Genomic DNA, 23,244 nt, shown 5'->3' on the forward strand with positions numbered 1-23,244 from the left:
CACTTCGGCATCAGAGTGGACCGTCACCCCTCTTTCTACACGTTTTCTCTTCTTAGCTGACGCTCTTCCCCACGTGTGTCTGCCTCAATTCCATTGGCTCTGACGTTTACAACGAGGGGCTGGACTTGAAAACATCTAAGCACACTCACAAGTCTCCAACATTTTTCCAGATAAACATTTTAGTTGCTATAATTGGATATGGTCGTTTCTAGTGTGGGTGCTGCAATTCTGAGGAGGCGCCAAAAAAACGCCTCGGAGCTAGAGAGGCATCCAGGCATTGATCCATTTTCCTCTGCTTTTCCGTATCGGGTCACGGTGGCAGCAGGTTGACCCAGACTGCATTCTCACCCGCAACATTTTCTGGGGGATCTATGCGCCAGAACAGTGCAGTGATCCGTGGGCTGCTAAACATCAGGGTTTTATCCACTCTCTGGCATTTCCCCACTGAGCCGGTGAGGCGTCTGCGCCTTATCACCACTCATGTTGTTCCATGATGCTCAATGCACGTCCGCCTTGCTGCTGTCGGAACGTCCTGTTTATCTTCCTTACTGTCACTTTGCCGTGATGCTGATCATGCACCTTGACGTGGCGATGACATGCCTCAACGTTCCAGTTTTTATCATAGATGTCTTCGAAACAACAATATGATATTAACATAACACCAAGGTACTCCAAAAATCACATGACCCCTTATATCAGTCTCCCAGTTGACATTTCCTGTGGAAGTTGGAAACCTTCAGACAAATGAGTCACCGCTAATGTGCGGTTAGTTTCGATGACCAGAGCATCTGCATTGGCATATTCACATGTTAAGTTGAAATTCTCCACTAGTCCCAATTGAAGACCCTTTGGTGTATTTTCATTTGGGATACCAAAGAGTTCTGTTTCCTCGCCTCTATCAGCTTAAACTGAGAGGATAACCAGTAGCAATGAACGGACCAAGGGGGTAGATGAACAAAGAAAATTCCACTTCCTCCCACAGAGGAAGCTGCTGCATCGGAGTCTGTTGGTTTGTTGATAAATAGGGAAAAGTCTCTCATATCTTTTAGATGTGAGTGGAAGTGGATGCTCCCGGCTACCACAAGACACAACAGATACGTATGCAGGACCATTACTCCTTTTGCGTACGTATTCTATGTACATTTACACACGTGTAGAGATAAATATATTGCACACCAAAAGCATGCAACACAGGGGTTTGCATCCGTAAGCTATTGAATAAACAAGCCAATCCCGGCTCAGACACGAGGAACTGCAGCCGGATAACAGATGTGGCTGCAGAGACAAGACAGCGGAATACAGAGGGCCGGCTGAAAATCTCATTAACTGTACATTGCAAAACAGGCAAAAATGTCTCCCGGAGCAATAGCCGCCGGGGCTGCGCTTTTTCATCTCCTCGACAACTTTTGCCCCCAGCGTCACGCAACCGTTTTTATCGACGGCGGCCCTCTCTCCTCCTCTCTCAGGTAAACACATCCTCACACAACATATCCTCAGCGAGCAGGTTAAACGTGTGTGGTGGACACGTATCCTTCTTTGGTTTTACAGCTTTGGATGTTCATTACTCCGGTTGCACTCCCACGGGTCTATGGCTACATGTCCGCTCTGATGCACGTATGAATAAGTGGATCAACACATAAGCAAATGCTTTGCTGTAAGGAAACCCTTATTGCCACATGTCATACTATATGCGGTGAAGTCTGAGATCTCAGAGCGAAGCAGCAATCTTTGTCTGTGCGCCCTTCGCATATCTGGAGCCCTTTCATCGTATCTACTTCACATTTAGTGGGTGTACTCAAGGCACTCAAGGACGCGCAGTGTTGAACCTGGAGAAATTGAGTCAACAGAACTCTCCTTCACTTCCCTGGAGTATTGCCCATACATTTTTTCCTACATGTCTTTTTTAATGCCGTTGACGTAGGACAAAGGTAGAGAGAAAATCTCTCTAACCGTATATGACGGTTAGCGACAGTGTTTAATAGTGCCACCGATGGACAGTACAAAAATATAATGGCTTGTGTGTGTCAGACTTCAGCGCACAGGTAATACAGCATAGACAGCTGTTGTGGAAGTCTGTCAGAAGCAGAACTGTCAATCATCCCCTCTACCCTCCTCATTACTCTGTCTGTCTTCACACACACGTTATCATGCCTGTGGGGGGCTTCATGACTCCTAACCCTTTCTGCACCTTTCCTCCACCGAGATCTCCCCTCCAGCTGACGTCATTCATTTCACTTTACGTCTCTCACTTTATTCGTTTTCCATTCGGACGCCCTCTCTCCATCTCTCTCTCTCTCTCTCTCTCTCTCTCTCTCTCTCTCTGTTTCATGGCTGTCTCCCCCTTGCTGTGGTAGTCTGAGATGGTAGATGATTCATTGCAGATTCCGCTACTCTGCAGATGATTTATCTGCCCACAAAGAAGAAAATGATGGAGATGTGTGTGTGTGTGTGTGTGTGTGTGTGTGTGTGTGTCTGTAAGGGAGTGCAAGCGGCATTAAAGAAAAAGGATTGAAAGATGAAGGAGACGTGGAGGAGAAGAGGGGAGGGGAAACCAACCTGCTGGCATTATACTCTTTCAATGAATAAAAAAAAAAAATGAATTCATCAAGGTGTCCCTGACGTTGCAATAAAATGAAACATTGTTAGGACTTTAAAACACAAACAAGACTTTAATTTCTTCTATCTTTATTTAGTTTCCCCTCTAGTCAGCACATGCACCAAGGTTTAGTATGCCTCTTTCTTAACTTGTGTCGTTGTCACAGCGACCAACTTTATAGCAAAGTGTCACATATCGAACATCTGCTGCAACTATCACACCAGCAGGGCTTGGAAGTCGTTAGGAGGAGAAGGAACAAGGAAAGAAAGATGAGAGAGGAGAAGACAATGAAGAAAAGGAGGGAGGAAGGATGACAAGAGCAAAGAAATAGGGAAATGAGAGGCAGGAAGAAGTGGGAGGACGGGAGAAAGAAGATGAGATAAACAGGGAGGAGAGGAGGAAAATGAGGACGAAAGAAAAAGGAGAAGCAAAGGCCAGACGGTCCAGACATCTCGCGGAAACACCCGAGGAAGGAGACAGCAAAAGGAGGGATGGAAGGAGGGAGCGCTTTGACAAGGCAGCAGAAGCAGGGCCTGATGGATAGGAGGTTGGGATGGAGGTCGGGAGACAACGTTTGATGTTCGGAAGGAGGGAGAGAGCGCTGCTAGGGATGCGGGGGGAGGCAGGGAGAGGATGCTGAGAGAAGCAGCCAGGAGGGAATTTATTGCAATTATTACACTTGATGGACTCAGTGAAGCTGCACTCCGTACACGCTGTCTGGCTCCTGTTTGTGTGTGGAAGCATGCAGCCAAACACACACGGCAATTTAACGTTTATGGGGGAGGGGAGGACACGCAGAGCGAGACGAGGTGGAGAGGGGGTCGGGGGAAACGGAGGAAGGTAGTCTGAGTCCTGTCTGGCTACAACAGGGCCTCCTTCTCAAGCCGCTACTCTTCTCCCACCATTTCCCTCCCAGACAAGAAAGGAAAGCGCAGAGGGGAGTTTTCTGTGAGTAAACCAGGACCTCAACACGCGCTTGTCTCCCTGGTGAAATGTGCCGTAATGCGACACAACGCCGGCGGGTCATCCGCTGTGGGTAACGGCGTCATGGTCGACATCATGGTGAAGGCATCACGGCCGGAGGTTTGTAGATTCAAACTAAAAAGTAAGCGCTGCAAAAATCAGTTGACTGTTACACCATCGACGGACCTAACGTGGCGTCTACCTACCATATGTACCTGCACCACGCAGTACACAGTAGACACAGCCACCAAATGCTTTGGGGATGCCCTCAACACAAGGGCGTCTCCCTGATGTCACCACAGACCACCGGGACCCAGCCCGGCACTACTGGTACAAATCACTGCTTGGTGAGTCTTCCTAAATTGACAACTAATATTCCTGTAATGTTACACATTTTGGGCATGTTTCACGGCTATGGCGGCAAATCACTGTCAAAATTAGAGAGCGCAAATCAGGTTGATGCTTGTGAGCAAATGTCCGTGTAGCGTGGTCCGTGTACCTTTTGATAGGCGCAGCTTTATAGTATAGCATCGTCTGCTTGAACCCAAAAACCCTTCATTTTTTGCTCTCTATTGAAATAGCACCTCAACTATTGGCCCTGATGTTAGCGTAGAGCCCCACTATTATTACGATTCATTTAGTCCACACTGGTGAACAACCAAACACGCTCTTAAACCGTGCACAATAAATCACATACAAATATTTCACAAGTGCTGAAGCCCTTGTGGCAGCCTCTGCTTCACCCCAGAGCCAGCCAGCCAGCCAGCCAGCCAGCCAGAGCCAGCCAGCCAGAGCCAGCCAGAGCCAGCCAGAGCCAGCCAGCCAGAGCCAGCCAGCCAGAGCCAGCCAGCCAGCCAGCCAGCCAGCCAGCCAGCCAGAGCCAGCCAGCCAGAGCCAGCCAGCCAGCCAGCCAGCCAGCCAGAGCCAGCCAGCCAGAGCCAGCCAGAGCCAGCCAGAGCCAGCCAGAGCCAGCCAGCCAGAGCCAGCCAGCCAGCCAGCCAGCCAGCCAGCCAGCCAGCCAGAGCCAGCCAGCCAGAGCCAGCCAGAGCCAGCCAGCCAGAGCCAGCCAGAGCCAGCCAGCCAGAGCCAGCCAGCCAGCCAGCCAGCCAGCCAGCCAGCCAGAGCCAGCCAGCCAGAGCCAGCCAGAGCCAGCCAGCCAGAGCCAGCCAGAGCCAGCCAGCCAGCTAGCCAGCCAGCCAGAGCCAGCCAGCCAGAGCCAGCCAGCCAGCCAGCCAGCCAGCCAGCCAGAGTCAGCCAGCCAGCCAGCCAGCCAGCCAGAGCCAGCCAGCCAGCCAGAGCCAGCCAGCCAGCCAGCCAGCCAGCCAGAGCCAGCCAGCCAGAGCCAGCCAGAGCCAGCCAGCCAGCATGTCCTGGAGCCGCAGTCTCTGTGTGTGTGTGTTGCCTTTTTGTTCTGGCCCGCCAAGGAGGGCTCATAATAAAGGGCGATAGAAGGGGGACAAAATCTTTGAGAGGCCAGGAATAAAATGGGAGCAAAAGAGGGAGTGGAGAGAGGGAGAAAGGAGGGGTGTAATGGAGAGACTGGGTACCTCTTTCACATCTCGCTGTGGGCTCGCCCCGCCGATGATCCTGTCCGCTGAGCATACGTGTGTGTCTGTGTGTGTGTGTGTGTGTGTGTGTGCGCGCGTGCGCGGGTGGCGCCACATCCGACAGGTGCTTGATATTAAATCCTGCTACCTGACACACTGTCGTCTGCCAGACCCACAAAACGTTCACGCAGCGCGTCTTCAGATCAGAGACGCTTCATCCCCGGGTGGGCAGCGTGAAAGATGACTTTGATGATGAGTGTACATTCCCCTGCCTTGAGTTTATTCAGTAGATGTGTGAGTGTGTGTGTGTGTGTGTGTGTGAAAGTGGACTGAAAGTCACCTTCGCGTGTGTCCCCCCTGCTTGTTAATCAGCTATTGATCAGCCAGGACAGCAGAACTCCCTTGATTTTCACAGCGGATCAAAGATTCTTTGGGCAAAACCTACAGGCGCGTGACCAAGGAGAAACCCCGGCCTCTCGGGGTGAATTCAATTAACCCCGAGAGTTGGATGAAACATTCATGACTGCGTTAGCGATCTGAGATCTGGCGTTAGGCAGTGACCATCTGAGGGGATCCTGATCACCTCCTCACCTCCGGTGGCGTGCCCTTTGCCGTCTGCTTTGTCTTTTGGCAGTTTGTGGGCACTTTTCTTGAGAAAAGACAAACCGCCCCACTCCTTTCCCACAGTATGGCACGTGTTCCCTGTCAAGGTACGGACACACCGCTACAGGGTGCATCCAGCACTACTGGTGACACAAGGACCAGTTTTCCCTAGAAGACACATATTTGTCCTCTCACAGTAACGTGCAGCATGGTTTAGCACATTACAGGGCTGATGAAATACATCCGTCAACAACTGCTTTTACCCCTATAATTCAAACTATATTGATTTTTTTCTGTAGAAGTAAAGAACATAATCTATGGCTCCTTGTTGTCTTTGAGTAGTTGGAGTGCGCAAAATCTTCAAGAATTCTTCAAGTCAAGAATTATAACACGGTGAAGATGAATCATGTCCAACTGAGGACCTACGAAAAAATATCAAGTTTACTGTTTTAAGCCTCAATCTTTGATTTGGCGAGTGAGGGAGATGTGAGAATAAAGATGACCCTGGATCTGTTCCTCTTCCCTCCTCACATTATTTTTTCCACACGTCTGTGCTAATCTAAAAGTATTTCCGCGCCGCTGAGGGCCTGAGATTCGATATGCAGCATTAGTTGTTTCTGGCGATTCCTTTTTTCACACTTCTCCCGCCCTTCGGCAAATTGCTACCTCTCCCCTCTTTCTGCTCTCTTCCTCCCAGAGCCTCGTCATGCTTTAATCCTTTGAAGAACTATCACCTCCTGCTTTGATTTAAACAACGCTGCCTGACCTTTGACCCCTTGTTGTCTACGTCTCTACCTCCCACCCCTTTTCTATCCCCCTTCTTTCATGTTTCATCTCTGATTTGAAAAAACAAATCAATTACATAAAGGGCCTTGTGTGTTTGACTTTGCGAGCAGCTGGTCTGTTTGTGTGTCTATTGAGTGGCTTTTGTCATGTTTATTACGGGACAGTTATGGAATATAACAGAGTACACTGAACATCTGCAAAGCTGCAGCGATAACCAACTCCCACCGTTGACCACCTGGCTGACTTGCCGGACCAAAGGCCCCCCAGGGGGGAGAGGGAGAAGAGCTCAGATGGAAGCTGAGCTAACCAAGCTAGGTCCTGGGGCAAGCGTGTTTTGTTTTGTTTGTCATGTGTTGCTATCATTTCATTTAGTTTTGCATAGTTTTGTGTTGCTTAACAATTCATAATCCTTGAATCCCAGATATTTTAAATACTAGTGGTCACGGCTTTGATTGATCTTCACCGATCTACATCACGGGATCCTTTTTCTGTCTGAGTTCAGTCAGTGTCCTTCCGGAGCGGACGTGCCTCACCTCTGCAGTCAAAGACCCCTGGACGCCTTCCTCTTCCTCCGCTTCAGTAATGAGCGGCTGAACCCTCGGCTCTGTCAAGGTGGCTCCTGGACTGGATAAATCACATATTAAAGAAAAACGATTAGGGGGGAGGAATGCTTCAGAGATGTCTAGCGTCTCTGCAGATCTGTTCCCCCCGAAGGGCAGGAATGCATCATATTCATGAAAGATAACCAAGAGGGGAGAAGGCTTGCTATCAGGCGTTTCCCCGAGTCGCGTACGCCTTCGACAGGTTCAAGTGTAGATCTGATAGGGCCGGGCCGGGAAGCCAGAGAGACGCCTTCGCAAATCAATGTGGTCACGAAAGGCTCGCAGCGCGGAGACGGGCCTCCATACAGTAATCGTGTGTTTGGAAGCGGTAGTGAAATGAGCAGGTTTCCACCGCCCCGCTGTTATCAGAGGATTCAGGCAGCCAGATGCACGAATGTGGCTTGGGTTGGGAAACAGACACAACGAGTTGTGTGTGTTTGTGCCTGTGTGTGTGCCCTGAAAACACTATGAAGAAAAGTTTGGTTTCAGAATTGACGAGCTGTTCTGCTTCAAATGTCCCGCCGTACAAAACAGATTGTGCATTTTGTCTGATCTTTTAAGAGCACAATATTATATTAATATTTTGAATGGGGGCGTAGGGTTGAAACCTCCAGATCCTGCATACAACCAGGATGTGCAAAAGGTTTGAACGGAAAGTTAAAACGATGGCGTTAATATATATAATATGTTTTGTATTTCAAAAAGATCTCTTGATTTATTCCCTCAGTTCATGTCTTCTTTAAAACAGCATTTATCTTTATTCAGTAAAGGCTGGTCCATTTAGAGTCACAGACCATAGAGCAGGCTACCTTGTGATTGACACGTCGCTACTGTAGCTGAGCGTTGTCGTGCTTTGTCTTAGAACTTTAACCCTTTCACATGTGTTGATATTTCATTAGGAATAATTGTAAAAATCAGCATTCGGTTGTATTTAGCTTCACCCTCTCGTCACTAAGACCAGTACTTCTATACAGGCTCAGTCCCTGGTTTTAGAAGTAGGTACGTGGAAAGAACACGCAAACTCCACACAGAATGGCTGCTAGGTGGTTTGGAACTCAGGACCTTCTTGCTGTGAGGCGAGAGCGATAACCACCACACCACCCTTGTGATTCATATTTTATTTCATTTTGCTGTGTCTGCATGTGCCGGGTCCACTGTACATCTGTTGATTCTCGATTACCATTTGGCGCTTTTCTGCAAACGGTGCAATTTCCCAGTGGATATGATTCATAATTTCTTTCATATCTCATCTACATGCTACGCCACGTTTCCCTTCAAATCTCCAATAGCAATTTGTTTTCAATTGCAGCCGCAATTCATTGAACAAAGAAGCTCACAACAAAGAAGGGATTCATACTAAGGTACGCCGATATTGATATGATCCTGAATTCTACTATGCCATGTATTAGTTATTTTTTCTCTCTACAGATCAGCGTGGTTGACATGCACTGTCCCCGGGTTCGCTCTGACAAGAGGAGGACGGGGAGACGGCGCCTGAAGGGGATTCGGCATTCCGGAGAATGAAGCTAAAATAAACTATGCTGGTTGGGGATTGAGGAACTATTTAATTTCTGCGGTTCTCAAGAGATGAACACACAGTTTCACGTTTTTGCGTGTTAACCACCATGAGAAGAGCTGATGAATGGCCTTTTTCACAGCATGTCCCACAAGAATGTGCGAGAACAATAAAAACAACGCAAACCACTGATGATGTATGCGAGAACGACCTTGGCTCGTCCAGAACAAATCTTTAACGCGAACCTCTTGAAAAGAATAATCTATAGGGTTGATTTAATCTCTGCGAAGGGGACCGATTGTTAATGCTTAAAGGGACAATGTGAGAAAAGTCACACATTTGTGAGATTGTAAAGTCATTGATCTATAAGGAAAACGTATAAACCATGGTATTACCCATGATTCTCCCATCACACCTCGCTCCAACAGTGCTGCCAGTCCTGATCCAAAAGATCTCATTATTTCAGCACCGGCTCACTGCAGACATATCGGTATCGGTGTATGTCAGTGTAAGTCAGCCAATGAAGAGGCTTGCATTGCCAAACTCATCTCCACATGGCTGTGCCCGCACTTAAGGATGGTCCGGCTGCACCCATTAGGTTAGAGCTTGTTTGTTTCTCTATTTAAACGGATCACAATGGGTGGCGCTCAGCACAGGAAGCAGTGGTGTGCCCATGTAATGTACACAGCCAATGACAGGTTATTAAAAACCTCTGGAGACCAGCCTCTGTTTTGGCCTTTGCTCCGAAAATGACACACCCATTGATAAAAAGTGTAATAACTCTGCTCGCGTGTCCAAAGGGCCAGCGGAGACTCGCCAATAATGAACAAGAAATTGCAGCTCAGAACTGCTAAACTAGATTTGAGGTCATCGAACAGTTTGTCCACCAGAAATCCCAAACAAGCAGGTGTTTAAGTTGAAAGAGTGTGGGATAATTCTGAGAACAGGAGGTACAAAGCCGACCTGCAGCGTACTGAACTGAGTTACAAGTCAGCTGGTAGCAGAAACAGATGACATCACATTTACTGCTTCTGTCCACTATGTTTGTCAAATTGTTGTAAAAGGCCCCCCAAAAAGGAGAAATGATCCCCAATCAACCAATGGGCGGATAATATCACAGTCGTCCCACCTACTCAGAAAACTGGTTTGAGTTTGTGACTCACAAATAGGAGCTAAATCCACTGGTCAATCTATTTTTTCAATAATTTATCATCAACTCATACACATTATGTGAACAATAAAGGGTGTTTAGGGACAAAGAAATATCAGTGTAGCTCAATTAAGTGTTCATTGGATCTGGATCAGCAATTCTGTTATTAATGGTGCTCTATAATAATGAAAGAAAGTTGATTGATGACATGGTGCAATCGATTGATTTAAAATATCCATTGATTAAAAATACACACAAACTATTTTCATTCAGCGTGTCAAATGACAGACTTATTATTCACTAATGATTTCTTTGAAACATCGATGGACAGCCAGTAAAACAGGCTGTGCGTTGCGAGGCCATCAAGTGTCTCCTGTGTTCGTGCAGACAGCAGCGAGCGGAGCTGCCTGCACTGATAACACCAACCATCTGTTGGACGCCGACGCCAACGACTCTGTCTCCTCACACACCTCCTCCTCTCTGCGGCTTTTCCCCTCTGAATGCCTTCTTCGTTCTCTCTACTGCCCCCTCTATATCTAATGAGGCTTCTCTCCATGTGTGGCACCTTCATTCCTTCCTTCTTTTAATAATCATTTTTCTCCCTTTCCTCTCTCTATGTTCCAGGCCGGAAAGAAGATTGAGGTTGTGTTTTGGCAAAGAAAGACCTACTGGTGTGAAAAGTAATGACAATGCCAGAGTGTCTTACACTTGATTTTGTAGTTTCCGCCCCTTTGCAAAGTATTCCTAAACACAGGGGAAAACGTCATGGGGTCAAGGAAAGATGGTTGGGAGAATTTATGAGGATTTAGGAAAAGAAAACTGGGGTGTATTGGGAAATTTGACTCCACTTCCACTAAGCTCCGTAGTTCTGCTGGGGGAAGATGCATGTTAATGGCGTCAGTCAGGCGGAGAAGCTACAAGTTCCCTGAAAATGGAGCACAAAGAAGCATCTTAGATTCATGCAGTCCATGCGTTCCAACATTGCTCTGTCATGCAGACCACATAAAACAAGTGTTACTTCATTAACATGGTTGCTGTATAAATGAGTTATGCCAACAGTGACTTGCATTATCTGCATTTCATGATCATGATCGTTATTTCAAATCACAAATAATTTGTATTGTAATTATAATTGGAATTGTCGTCTTCCCTTTCGTTAAGGATGGTCCAGTGGTTTCTATGCTAAAGTAGCATAGAAAAGTAGGGAAGCATTAAAGCACAAACAGTTCTCATCATGGGGGCAACTTACACTACGTCCGGGTCATTTCACACAGGAACCTTCCAAATTTGACAATTCAAACCCAGCCTCCCTCTTCGCAGCAGAACTGGAGCACCTCATTCAAAGTACATATACACAATGCATTGTGGGGCAGTTGAGTGGCTCACGTCTGATACCCGGAAATTCTTACTGTTGAAGAACAACTGGTTAAAAAATATAACTGGAAAAAAGTTGTCGATTAAAGCCTAGTTTATGCTTCTGACTGAGACTAAGAAGAGATGATAGACATTGGTTGATTATGGAAAACCTCAAGACTGTCGACTTTGCACAAATTCACAAACCTAAACTACATGAGTGTGGGATCCTGTTTTGCTTACTATGCACACCTGACAGCACCGTCCCAATCCCACAATGAACATATTGTGCGATATAGTTTGCAGTTATGTTCGATGGAACGCATAGTGTTTGTGTGTGTAAGACTAGGAACAATTCTCAGGGTTTGATTACAGACTGATAGTAACTCCTGTCAACTCGTCAGCAGACAACAGAGGCAAGAGTGTGTGTGTGTGTGTGTGTGTGTGTGTAAGTGTCTGTTCGATAAGAGAAATAAGAGATCTAAAAGACTTTCTCCGTCCCTTTGCCTGTATGTTGGGTATATCTTGTTGTTTACAGTCAGTGTGGTGTCTTCTGTCTGACCTTATGCAGCACAATTATATAGGTTACCAACACAATAACCTAATTTTTAAGTATATATATGCTTTTGGTATTTTAAGGCATCTCTTGAAAGAAAACCAGCAACCAGGCTATTTGCACACTAATCTTGTCTGTGAGCATGAGCATTGTTGGCGTGTGCTCTTTATGTGAAAATAAACCATTGTTAGGATTAATGTAAAGTTAAGAAAAAATTTTAATAAAAATACTGGCCAAGGTTAGGTAGTAATACATTTAGTATCTGACAAGCAGTAACAAACATTATTCTTAATTAAATAAAATTATTAAAAAAAACAAAAAATGACTGACGGGAAATTACCTGGATAATAAGACTAATGCAAAAGCTAATGTATTACTGTCATAAAAGGAGACGTCAACGTCTGATGAAAGTGGGCCTGCAAAGACAGCTGGTTCGATCCAAAGAGAAGGTTATCTGTTCCGTCAGACCCAAAGATGGACGACTCCTGTGTTGCGTGCAGCTTTATGCGGCTGTGTTTAGACACAACGGTTCTGTGAGCCAAATGCTAACGTAAGGACACTAACGTGACTCACAGTGACAGAGCTGCCAACTCTCACTGTTTCGGCGTGTGACACACACTTTTGCATGTTTTCACACGCACTCAGCCCACACATCCAATATCTCCCAAAAAAACGGACCTCGAGCCGCGTTCGTTCCTCTTCAACCTCCCCGACGGTAGGTGGCGCCCCCCCTGTCGGCCGTATGGTCACCCCCGACCAAATCTCACTCCAAGGTTTTTGGAAAAGTATAAGTATATATATATACATACACACATGTTGTTAATAAATCAGCCGCTCCACAAGTCTCCATCCAAACAAAAAATAATTTCAACTCTTCTGCAATCAGTACACCTGTATTTCTTATTCATAAAACACATGAGGAAATAAAATATTGTATTTTATAAATTCATGATCTTACCCTTTGTCTCTAATTTGTTATTCATAATATCTTTGTTATTAAAACTCAATTCAAAATTGATCATTTCTGGCATGTTAGATCTGCAGAAAACAGAGGTTTGCTTTTTGTTGTTTTTTCTACCTCAGACAACATGAAGACAAGAATCAGAATCAGATCATTGCATATCCAGATGTGTCTGAATGCATTATGTTTTCTCTCATCTGCGGCACAACAAAGAGACTTCATACACTCGCTCAGTGAAATGCACAGGTTTCTGCTACATCTGTTCTTACTCTTGTTAAAGGAGCTGGGAGACGTAGCTACGAGGTAGAACAGTGGATCAAAGTGACTTACGGTAAATGATGATATTTATAACAAGATTGAGTGGGTGTTTATTCTAACCCTCCAGGATTGACAGTATCTGTTCCTGTAATAATTAAGTGTTGATTAAAACTGCTGATTGAGGAAAGGTAAAGGGTTCAGTTTCAACTTTTAATAATTAAGTCTATTTGTTTTGGAATTTTAGCATTTAAGATTTGATTTGCTTTTCTGACATATTACCAGCCTTTTGCTGTGTTCACACCAAATGTGAAGCCGACAAAATTTAATGCAAAGAGGCAACTGGTCACGAGTAGACAGAAAACCACAAAAGCGTTAAACAATGTCCGGTTTTAAGTTCATACGGTTTGCTCTTCCACTGTAACACAAAAGCCCTGGATGATCAGCAGCCTACAAAAATGGAAAGTTAAATGCCCTGAATTCAGAAAAACACCAAAAGATTAATTTGTTTTATTTATTAATCCAAAAGAATATGTGCACGCACACATGTGTGTACATGCACACAAACACACCACGTCTGCTCTTAAATGATCAGCCTCAGAATACGAGTACATTTGCCGGCAGGTCATGGCGATCGGGCTTATCAAGTTAAAGGAAATCTTATCAGTGTAGCTGTGAAAATGAACTGGCGTTGCTTTGTGCAGCCGCAGCATATTTCGGGAAATGCGGAAGCCTGTAATCTGGTTGTGCACAGGAGGGGACGATATGGATTTATCTTCAAAACGTCCCTATGACTGAGAAGGAGTGGAACCAGGTGTGCAGCTCTGGATGCAGTTGCGTCAGTATAAGAACTAAACAGTTGAGTGTTTCAGGCGGACATACAAATAACAGATTTGCAAAAATTTGTAAAAAAAACAGTTTTCACTTTGTCATTATGGGAAGTTGTGTGTAGAATGTTGAGGAAAATAATGAATTTAAACCACCATTTAAAGACTGGAAATGAAAAGTGGCATTATGAAATAAAAGTACCATTAAATAATTAAATGTATTTAATATTTATGTATTTATTGCATTATGAAATAAGAGTACCATGAAATAATTAAATGTATTTAATATTTATGTATTTATTGCCTCATTTATTTATTTCATGATGTATTTCAAATGCATATTTCATGTATTTACGTATTTATTCATTTATTTAATTTTGACTAAAACGGCATTCCATAGTAACATAACAAAATATGGAAAAAGTGAAGCGCTGTGAATACTTTCCGGATGCACTGTATAATAATAATAATAACTCATTTGTAAAGCACCTTTCAAAGCAGGGTTAAAAGTTCTTAAAAATACAACCCCAACGAGGGTTTAGGGGAGGACGAGGACAGACGACGATCACCGGCAGGAGATACCGGCCCAACCGATCATGGCGCTGGGCCAGATGATCGGCGATCGGCGAGCCATCCAGCGCGACCAGCGGAGGCTAACCGGAGGGGTGCAGGCCGTAATGGAGATGGACACGCAGTCATCCTCCCTCTGTGGAGACTTACTATAAGTTCAACCCGCCCCCCTCACCTATGTGTGAGATGAGATGAGAGCGATGAGGTGGGAGAGATGTGAAAGATGTGAGACATGTAAGAGATGAGATGTCAGGGATGTGAGATGTGAGAGGTGAGAGATGTGAGACACACTGTGCTGTCATCTTGCCAAAGACACACCTACAACACACACACGCACACACTTTCTCACACACATACACTAGCTAATGCATTGAAGGTCAGATTTCTCATCAGCGTCCTGTCTGAATGTGTAGACCACAGTGAAAACCGCACAGCATGGACACACGGTCCTGTCTGTACCGCTGGAGGGGCCGATGTTGCTATGAGTAGGGAACACAACATTTACAACATTACACTGATAACATCCACTTGGAGTCAAATTTTGCACTTGGAGAAAGTTGCATTTTGTCGTAGAAATGTTGCCATATAAGACTTTAGTAAGTAGAAAGAATAATAGCCTAAGATTCTTGGGAGTGTCTCTCGGTGAAGTTACGCTGACAGGAGGTCGTACCAGGATGAACTCACAGCAACGACGGTCTTCGCTCGTTCTTCCTCTACTTTGTGCTTGATCGGATAGGCCAATGCTATATTTGTGCATCTAGCTAAGCTAGATAGATAGCCAAAGGTAAGCAACGTGTTGTGTGAGATGAGAGGTGCAGTTCACTGAGCGCACTCATACAAAAGTAAATCCATCCATCAAATCGCTTATCCTGCACACAGGGTCGCGGGGGGGCTGGAGTCTACCCCAGGTAACATCAGGCGAGAGATGGGGTAAACCCTGGATTGATCGCCAGCCAATCGCAGGGCTAACCTTAACCCTAACCCTAAGTAAATCCGATTTTCATAATCTACCACAAACAGACAAGTCATATAAATGTCACGGCACGATGATACATGTATTTGTTTCTTGCCATTGATTTCAGGGCATGCATTTTCTTTTGAGGATAACTTAAAAGAAAGCAGAGGTCCTCTACGTTACAGCTGGCCCTTCAAGTCACACATGGCAGGTCATAGTTCGGGGCTTTGTGAATGTGAAGGAAGATACAGGCTTCCCTTCAGAAGACAGGGATGTGTAATTTACCAAATACAACAAAAATAGTTCCAACTCTACCGAAGTCACCCGTCAAAAGCTCTAAATACTATCTTTATTTTGTCGTGCTCATCTTCCGATGCTATTTGCAAAAAACACTGAAGCATAAAATATTGTATATTGATTTTAGTGCTGGAGTGAAGGTAAACAAGTGACAATTATAGCATCCATCCTATATCTTTGAAAATATTCCACCACTTTTTAACACATAATAATTACCTAATTAAATAATTTACCTGATTTTTACATGTTTCAGCATGAACTTCTCATCCTTCACTGGCGATGTTGTAGTTTGACTTTCTCCACAAATCCAACTGCTTTCATATGGCTGTAAAAGAAAATAGAATAAATTGCAGACACAAAGAAAACAGGGGGGCCCTTCCACCTGGTTTCACCAGCGCTAACATGGCCGCTCTCTGTGGTGCACGCTGGAATGCCGTGGAAGTCCATTTGAGCGCATCACTTGGCGTGGGACTGTGCGTCCGGCCGGGCTCAACTAGACACTGCTCTGTTTCTAATTGGCAGGCAGCAGCCTTTCAAAACTCTAAATCTTTGTTTAATCACTTTTCAAAAGGTATATAAAGACACTATTTTGGTAATGCATTTGTACTTTTGGTGAATAACGGGCACGGGACGAGAGTAGACGCACGCCGGCTAGACACAGATATTATACCCGCAAGCTGGGGGAAAAGTTTCCTCTTCATGTCATGTCTAGGCAGAATAATGACAGAGGCAGGCAAAGTGACAGAGTGAGAAACGGACAGAGACGGAGCGAGAGATAATGAGAAGTTAAAAAAAGGCGAGCGAGACAGCGGCAAAGGGAGCGCGAAGCAGGGAAGGAAGAGCAGAGCTGGGCTCCAGCACGCAGCAGAGGACTTTCTGCTTGATCACAACCAAACTTCTAAAACGTCTAAACTCTTCAAGCCTACAGGTTGAAAAGGATGTTCTTCCAATGATGCCGAAACCATTTATATTGAGACATTTGATTGGCTACAGACAGGCCCATGTTGCAAAAAACGCATTTGTCGATCTGCTCAGACGAGTCTAAAAACCCACACACAAGCAATGCGCAAAAAAAATACAAATATGAATATAAATTGTAATTTATTTAAGTGTGCATTGAAATGTATTTGTAAATCCCTCTGTGTGTGTTTGTAAATCGAATAGATTTGTGAGTTGCTCTGTGCGCATTTGTGAATCTTTCTGTGTGCATTTGCAATTATTGAGACTGATCTGACCCCATACACATATGCTGCTGCTGCACCAATATGACATGCACTAGATTGTGCACCATTCAGTGTATTTGTCTTTCCTTCTCTGCACCTGCCAGACAGAAATATCATCGACCACTGCAACATTTGAAATGGCATCCTATTTGTATTCAGTATAAATTAATTTTTGTTTACCTGTTACATTTTGTTGTGCGATAATACATACAATGATGATCTGTCTCTTCCACGCAGTCACATGCATCGATCATTAAATAAACACTGGTTTCAGATCAGTGCTCGGGTTCAAGTGAGCGGTGTTGGTACTGAGATCTGTGCGTCTCTAATGTCCTAATCTATGAAATGTTGACACGTTGCATTATCGTAAGCAAGTGGCAATGCAATAGCAGCTTTCAGAAGAGATGTCCAACGAGGTATTATTAGCCACTACTTTCAGTTTAGCAACCTCTTCACACTCGTCTCTTTACTAAATGAAGAGCATGCTCTAGTGAAGAACACTTGAAACTAGAGATTAAGACCATATACTCATGTTTACCATAAATACTGAGGGAATAAATCAAGTTTAAAAAACTTCTGCATTGGCTTCACTCGGCAGGTCGCCCCCGGGATTCTGGTGCTCGGAAGAATTGAAACCATACAGGAACGCCGCAGTCAACACATCAGAAACGTAAGAGAATTTATCCAGGAAATAAGCAAGAATTTATGGATTACAATTCAATCAAATCTGAGACTTCATTCACTGCCGTTGAGGAAGTGGACGCTGCCTCGTGACCAATGGACAGATGAGTCGGACAAACACAGAGAGAGGTCCGTTTGGACCTCCGGTGGATGTTGATGTGATAGCTTTGCCCTCACCAAACAGTTTTGGCATCTCAAACAATTACGTTACCTGCGGCCTCCCTGATAGCATTCACTGCTTAACGTAGTTTAGAGTCTCCCAGATCATTCTCTTTTTTTAAGTTTTGCAGAAGATGGACGCCCATTGATTTAACATGACGTGGTGATATTCACCAAAAGAGGGGAAGAAAGGTGCATTTTACTCCCAGACAAAAGCCAGCTTACACCTTGTACGCACAATTTCACTCAGCCTACACACACTACAACGTTACACTCCTATTTCCATGAACAGACCACAACAGGATTGGGAAAGTGAAGCAGTAGTGTTGTGCTATGGCAGGGAGATAAGGGTGAGACAGAGAGGGAGGGAGAGAGGACCTGCATTGCAGCACAGCTGACTGTGTTACTGTGTTACAACTTCAATGAGTTTCTTTTTGCCGAGGCGATCCGGATCTTAGAGAGAGATCTAAAACCCTCCCACCCCCAGGAAGGAGGACGCTCGCTCACACACGCTACTGCCCCCCTTACCCACCGCTCTATCTCGTGGTCAATTATGTCTCCCCCTACGCTCTTTAAGCATTAGGGGGGGGTCATGATAACTGGTAAAACACTGTTACAGACAGCTGGAAGATTTGTCTAAAAAACTGCATGTGAGATTTTATACATGAGGATACAATGAGACAATGAGACAATGAGACGGCGCAATGCTGCATGTCTCCAGCATGAGGTAGAACCACAAGGCCTGTAGAAACATTATCGCTGAGAGCTTCTTCATCAAGCTCCTCCCATTTCTAAAATGGTCAAATCATAACTAATCTCTGAGAATCCAGAGCAACTTAAATGTATGGCGTTATATTTGTGCCACAATCCTGAGCGCGTAATTTTAAGTTTTGAGCACAGAGAACTATATTTTAGCAAAGAAAAACATTCCGTGCGCGCAGTTTACTCAGGTGCCCTCTCCACAAACTGGTTTTCTGCGCGCAGGCAGCGGTTGCTGCGCTCGCTCCACCTCTTCACGCTGCGCTCGCTCGACGGTTCACTCACGCGCTCGCTCGAACTGCAGCAGCGTTACATTTGTGCCACAAAACCAACCAATCAGAGAATTAAAGAAGGTCAATTGTGATTGGCTGTTGGTCTCCAATCACAACGCTTCCTAAAGAAGACAAAAACGAGTGATATTAGAAGTCCGACTAGCCACCATCAGACATGACCGAAGCAAATGATGAGAACAGCAAGTGTTTTAATCCAGGCCATTAGCATTTAGCACAAATACTGCAAACTTCAACAACTCGCTGAGCTTCCGCGATGCTGTAGGTAGTTCTACTAGCGTTGTGATTGGAGACCAACAGCCAATCACAATGGACCTTCTTTAATTCTCTGATTGGTTGGTTTTGTGGCACAAATGTAACGCTGCTGCAGTTCGAGCGAGCGCGTGAGTGAACCGTCGAGCGAGCGCAGCGTGAAGAGGTGGAGCGAGCGCAGCAACCGCTGCCTGCGCGCAGAAAACCAGTTTGTGGCGAGGGCACCTCAGTAAACTGCGCGCACGGAATGTTTTTCTTTGCTAAAATATAGTTCTCTGTGCTCAAAACTTAAAATTACGCGCTCAGGATTGTGGCACAAATATAACGCCATATAAATGCTGCATTGCTGAGAGACGGGGAGGGAGGGCGGGAGGCAGACGGAGGGGGGGAGTTGGAGAGAAGGGCAAAGCTGTCGGGGCACTGATGCATCCAGCAAGCCAGAACTGACAAGACAGACAGAGGGACAGACAGCGGGACAGACAGAGAGACAGACAGACAGCCTATGGCTGTCAGTCAGCGCCACTGCTGCAGAGTGGTGCAGTGCTCCCCCTCCCGACTCCCTTTCTCTCTCTCCCCCCTTAACATCTGTCCTTCCTGTATAGCCGTCCGTCCTTTCCATCCAACTCTCTTTCTCCCCTCGTACCCTCTAAAAAAAACCCTCCTGTCCTTCACTCCTCCATATTCATATCCTTTTTGTTTGCTACCTCATCTCCGGCTCCTCTCATCTCCCCACATTTGCACCTCCTCTATTCCTTAGATCTGCTTTCATCTTGTCTGAGATTTCTTTTTCTTCCCTTTTGCTATTCTGTCTTTGTCATCTTCCGCGCTACTGTCCAAACTCCTCGTCTCCCCCTTTTGGGTTCCAACGCCGTTATATTTAGCCGCCTGTCTCATTTTTTCCTTCCCTCAATGACTGAATGTCATTTTACTTTTGCATAAAGTTGCGAGGTGGGAGGAGCTCTTTTGGGAGCACCTGGCTCCAGGACACAAACGTTTCATTCATCTTATCCATAGATTTGGGGTGACTTGTAGCTGGATAACTTCCAAGGCTTAGAGAAGACTATAACCTTCCTCAAATTAATATGTTTATTTTAATCTAATATGATTGGTTTGTGACCCCGGTTTTAGTATTAGTATTTCCCATGCCCACCCAACAGACATGTCTCGCAGTTGCAAATAGCTACTCAGAATTGAGAAAATACACTTTGTGACTTTATGTGGGTCCCATCCATTCTCCACCTAGAGCCGCTGCAACTAATGAATGTTCTCGCCCCGGACAATCTCTTTATTCTTTTTTGATCATTAGTTTAATCATTTGATCTATAAAAAAGACATAAAGTTGTTTAAAATGTGTATCAGAGATTTGAAGAGCCCAGTGTTACGTATTTAGTGAAGCTAGATCAGTGCACTCAGCAGAATGCAGATGTTGGCCAGGTGTGTACGCTCTCATTTAAAGCCATGCCGCTGTCCTTGTCCCCAGCTCGTCACTGATAAAGTGAGCAGAGAAAGTCCTCCTCCTCAATGTCATTCTTCCTTTTTCCCCTGTATTTGTTGAACTCCTCCTCTCAAAGCTCATCTCCTCTCTTCCCCACAGTACCTTCCTCTGATCTCTCTCCATCACTCATTCCTCATTTATTCTGCTCAAAAAAACTTGTTCTTAAAATGCTCACCTTGTCCCCCCCCCCCTTCTGCATCTCCTGTTCTTTTATTTATCCCCGCACGTCCTCCCCTCGTCTTCAGAGAGCCGCTCTCATCTCGCCTGCTGAAACCCTCTCTCCTCTCCCGGGGCAGAGATCAACCACAGCCCATTTCACACATGACAGAGAGCGCTGCATGCCAGTGATGTATGTACGCCGCTCGAGGTGGCGCTGCTGATGGGCAGCACTGGAGATTAAGGTAGTGAGCAGGGAGCTCTCTGTGTGCCTCGTTGACGGCCAACCGAGCCGACTGGGGTCCGTCTGAATTTCAATTCGTTCCTCTAAATCAACGCGTTGAGATTCCGCGTATACGTTCAGAAATATTCTCAAGCAAATGAAAAAAAAAAAAAAAAGGAGGGGATTCTCCTTTCGATTTGGACTGAAACACCAAAGGGAGCTATCGATTTGCTCACTCATCCCAGGCCACCAGGAGAGAGGAAATAAGGAGTCATAGAGATGCAAGAGAGAAAGTGAAAGGGTAACATTCCGTCCCTTTACAGCAGTTTGCATGTGTATGTTAGATCATACATGGCTCAACGGATCGGTTCTGCTACAGGTGTAAAAAGACACCTTTGAATCTCTGTAGTGGGAGCGAGTTCAGATGGTTGTGTTTATGTGTGTGTGTGTGGGAGACTAGATAGATAAGATAGATTAAGAGAAGATTGTGTTTTTTTGAGCGCAGATACTGTGGAAACCAGGATGGTTTCGTTCCCTGTGGCTGTGGTCCCCTCACAGCGGAGGAGTCGTCAAACCCAAGCTCATCTGAATCCTACTGAGGACATTTGGGACCGATGGCGGTATTGGACTTGTCCATCGAGAAGACATGAGACATTTAGATTACGCTTCATGGAGCCCGGATCCTTCAACCAAACTGTCTTTTGGGCTTGAAGTCGCGATAATGAAGTAGATGTAGTCAAATTCTTCAGCTCTGTCTGAAGAAAGTGTGTCAGGGGATGTGGGTGGGAGGCAGGACTCAGACGCAGAGTTCAAAAGGAAAAGGGACTTTAATAGTCAACAGCAAAAACAAAAGGGCAAGGGGCAAAACGGGAGACAGGAACCGCAAACGACGAGAGACACGGACATGCGTGGCAAATGACAATGACGCGACAAGTGACACAGGAGACACACGGCTTAAATACACAAGGGAGGTGCAGGTGATTGGACACAGGTGGAAACTATTAAGACGATCACAGGGGATGACGGGACAAGGCAGGAAGTGAAGTTACCCGGGGACACGAGTGGCAGAAAACTACAAAATATAACATGAAGTGAACCACACCGTGACAGTACCCCCCCCTCAAGGGCCGACTTCCAGGCGGCTCACACTAGAGCAAAACAAGGGGTGGGGGGGAGGGAAACCCGAGACGTTGGTCAAACCACCCGGGAAACTCTGGCGGGCGGCCCGGCGGGCGGCCAGGCGACCGGGGAGCCTCCGGTGGTCGGCCCGGCGGACAGGCACACTGCCGGGGAGCCTCCGATGGTCGGCCCGGCGGACGGCCATTTGGCCGGCTCCGGAACGTCTCTGGAATTGGAGGCACGGGGACACGGGAAACCTCCGGAGGGGTCGGCGGCGGCTCGGGGACACGGGAAACCTCCGGGGTAGTCGGCGGCGGCTCGGGGACACGGGAAACCTCCGGGGTAGTCGGCGGCGGCTCGGGGACACGGGAAACCTCCGGGGTAGTCGGCGGCGGCTCGGGGACACGGGAAACCTCCGGGGTAGTCGGCGGCGGCTCGGGGACACGGGAAACCTCCGGGGTAGTCGGCGGCGGCTCGGGGACACGGGAAACCTCCGGGGTAGTCGGCGGCGGCTCGGGGACACGGGAAACCTCCGGGGTAGTCGGCGGCGGCTCGGGGACACGGGAAACCTCCGGGGTAGTCGGCGGCGGCTCGGGGACACGGGAAACCTCCGGGGTAGTCGGCGGCGGCTCGGGGACACGGAACACCTCCGTAGTCGGCTCCGGCTCGGGGACACGGAACACCTCCGTAGTCGGCTCCAGCTCGAGGACACGGAACACCTCCGTAGTCGGCTCCAGCTCGGGAACACGGAACACCTCCGCAGTCGGCGGCGGCTCAGCCCCCCCCATAACCCACCCCATGGCCCCCCCCTCAAGGGCTGGATCCCAGACGGCCCTCAAATCACCAACGGGAGGGTGGGTGAGGACCATGGGACGGGAGGGAGGGAGCCTGAGTCTCGGAGCGGGGACTGGGGGCGTCGGGGCCATGAGTCTCGGAGCGGGGACTGGCCGCGTCGGGGTCGGGGCCGAGAGTCTCGGAGCGGGGACTGGCCGCGTCGGGGTCGGGGCCGAGAGTCTCGGAGCGGGGACTGGCCGCGTCGGGGTCATGGAATGTGGGGCCGGTACTGGTCGGGTCGGGGGCATGGAACGTGGGGCCGGTACTGGTCGGGGGCATGGAACGTGGGGCCGGTACTGGTCGGGGGCATGGAACGTGGGGCCGGTACTGGTCGGGGGCATGGAACGTGGGGCCGGTACTGGTCGGGGGCATGGAACGTGGGGCCGGTACTGGTCGGGTCGGGGGCATGGAACGTGGGGCCGGCACTGGTCGGGTCGGGGGCATGGAACGCGGGGCCGGCACTGGTCGGGTCGGGGGCATGGATCGCGGCACTGGTACCGGGGGCATGGATCGGGG

General features: G+C 47.0%; 1 protein-coding gene across 2 annotated transcripts in view; it reads right to left on the minus strand.

Moving 5' to 3' along the window:
- LOC120810460 (low-density lipoprotein receptor class A domain-containing protein 4) overlaps positions 1-23,244 on the minus strand; it is a 163,499-nt gene that overhangs the window by 108,757 nt on the left and 31,498 nt on the right. For both annotated transcript variants that reach the window (XM_040164988.2, XM_078095587.1), the window contains exons 2-3: positions 15,771-15,862; positions 7,029-7,119 (exon numbers count right to left, since the gene is read on the minus strand). The gene's annotated coding sequence lies outside the window, so the exon portion shown is untranslated. The remainder of the gene's footprint in view (positions 1-7,028; positions 7,120-15,770; positions 15,863-23,244) is intronic.

The sequence above is a fragment of the Gasterosteus aculeatus genome, chromosome 20 (genome assembly GCF_964276395.1).
Source record: "Gasterosteus aculeatus chromosome 20, fGasAcu3.hap1.1, whole genome shotgun sequence".
Lineage (NCBI taxonomy): Eukaryota > Metazoa > Chordata > Actinopteri > Perciformes > Gasterosteidae > Gasterosteus > Gasterosteus aculeatus.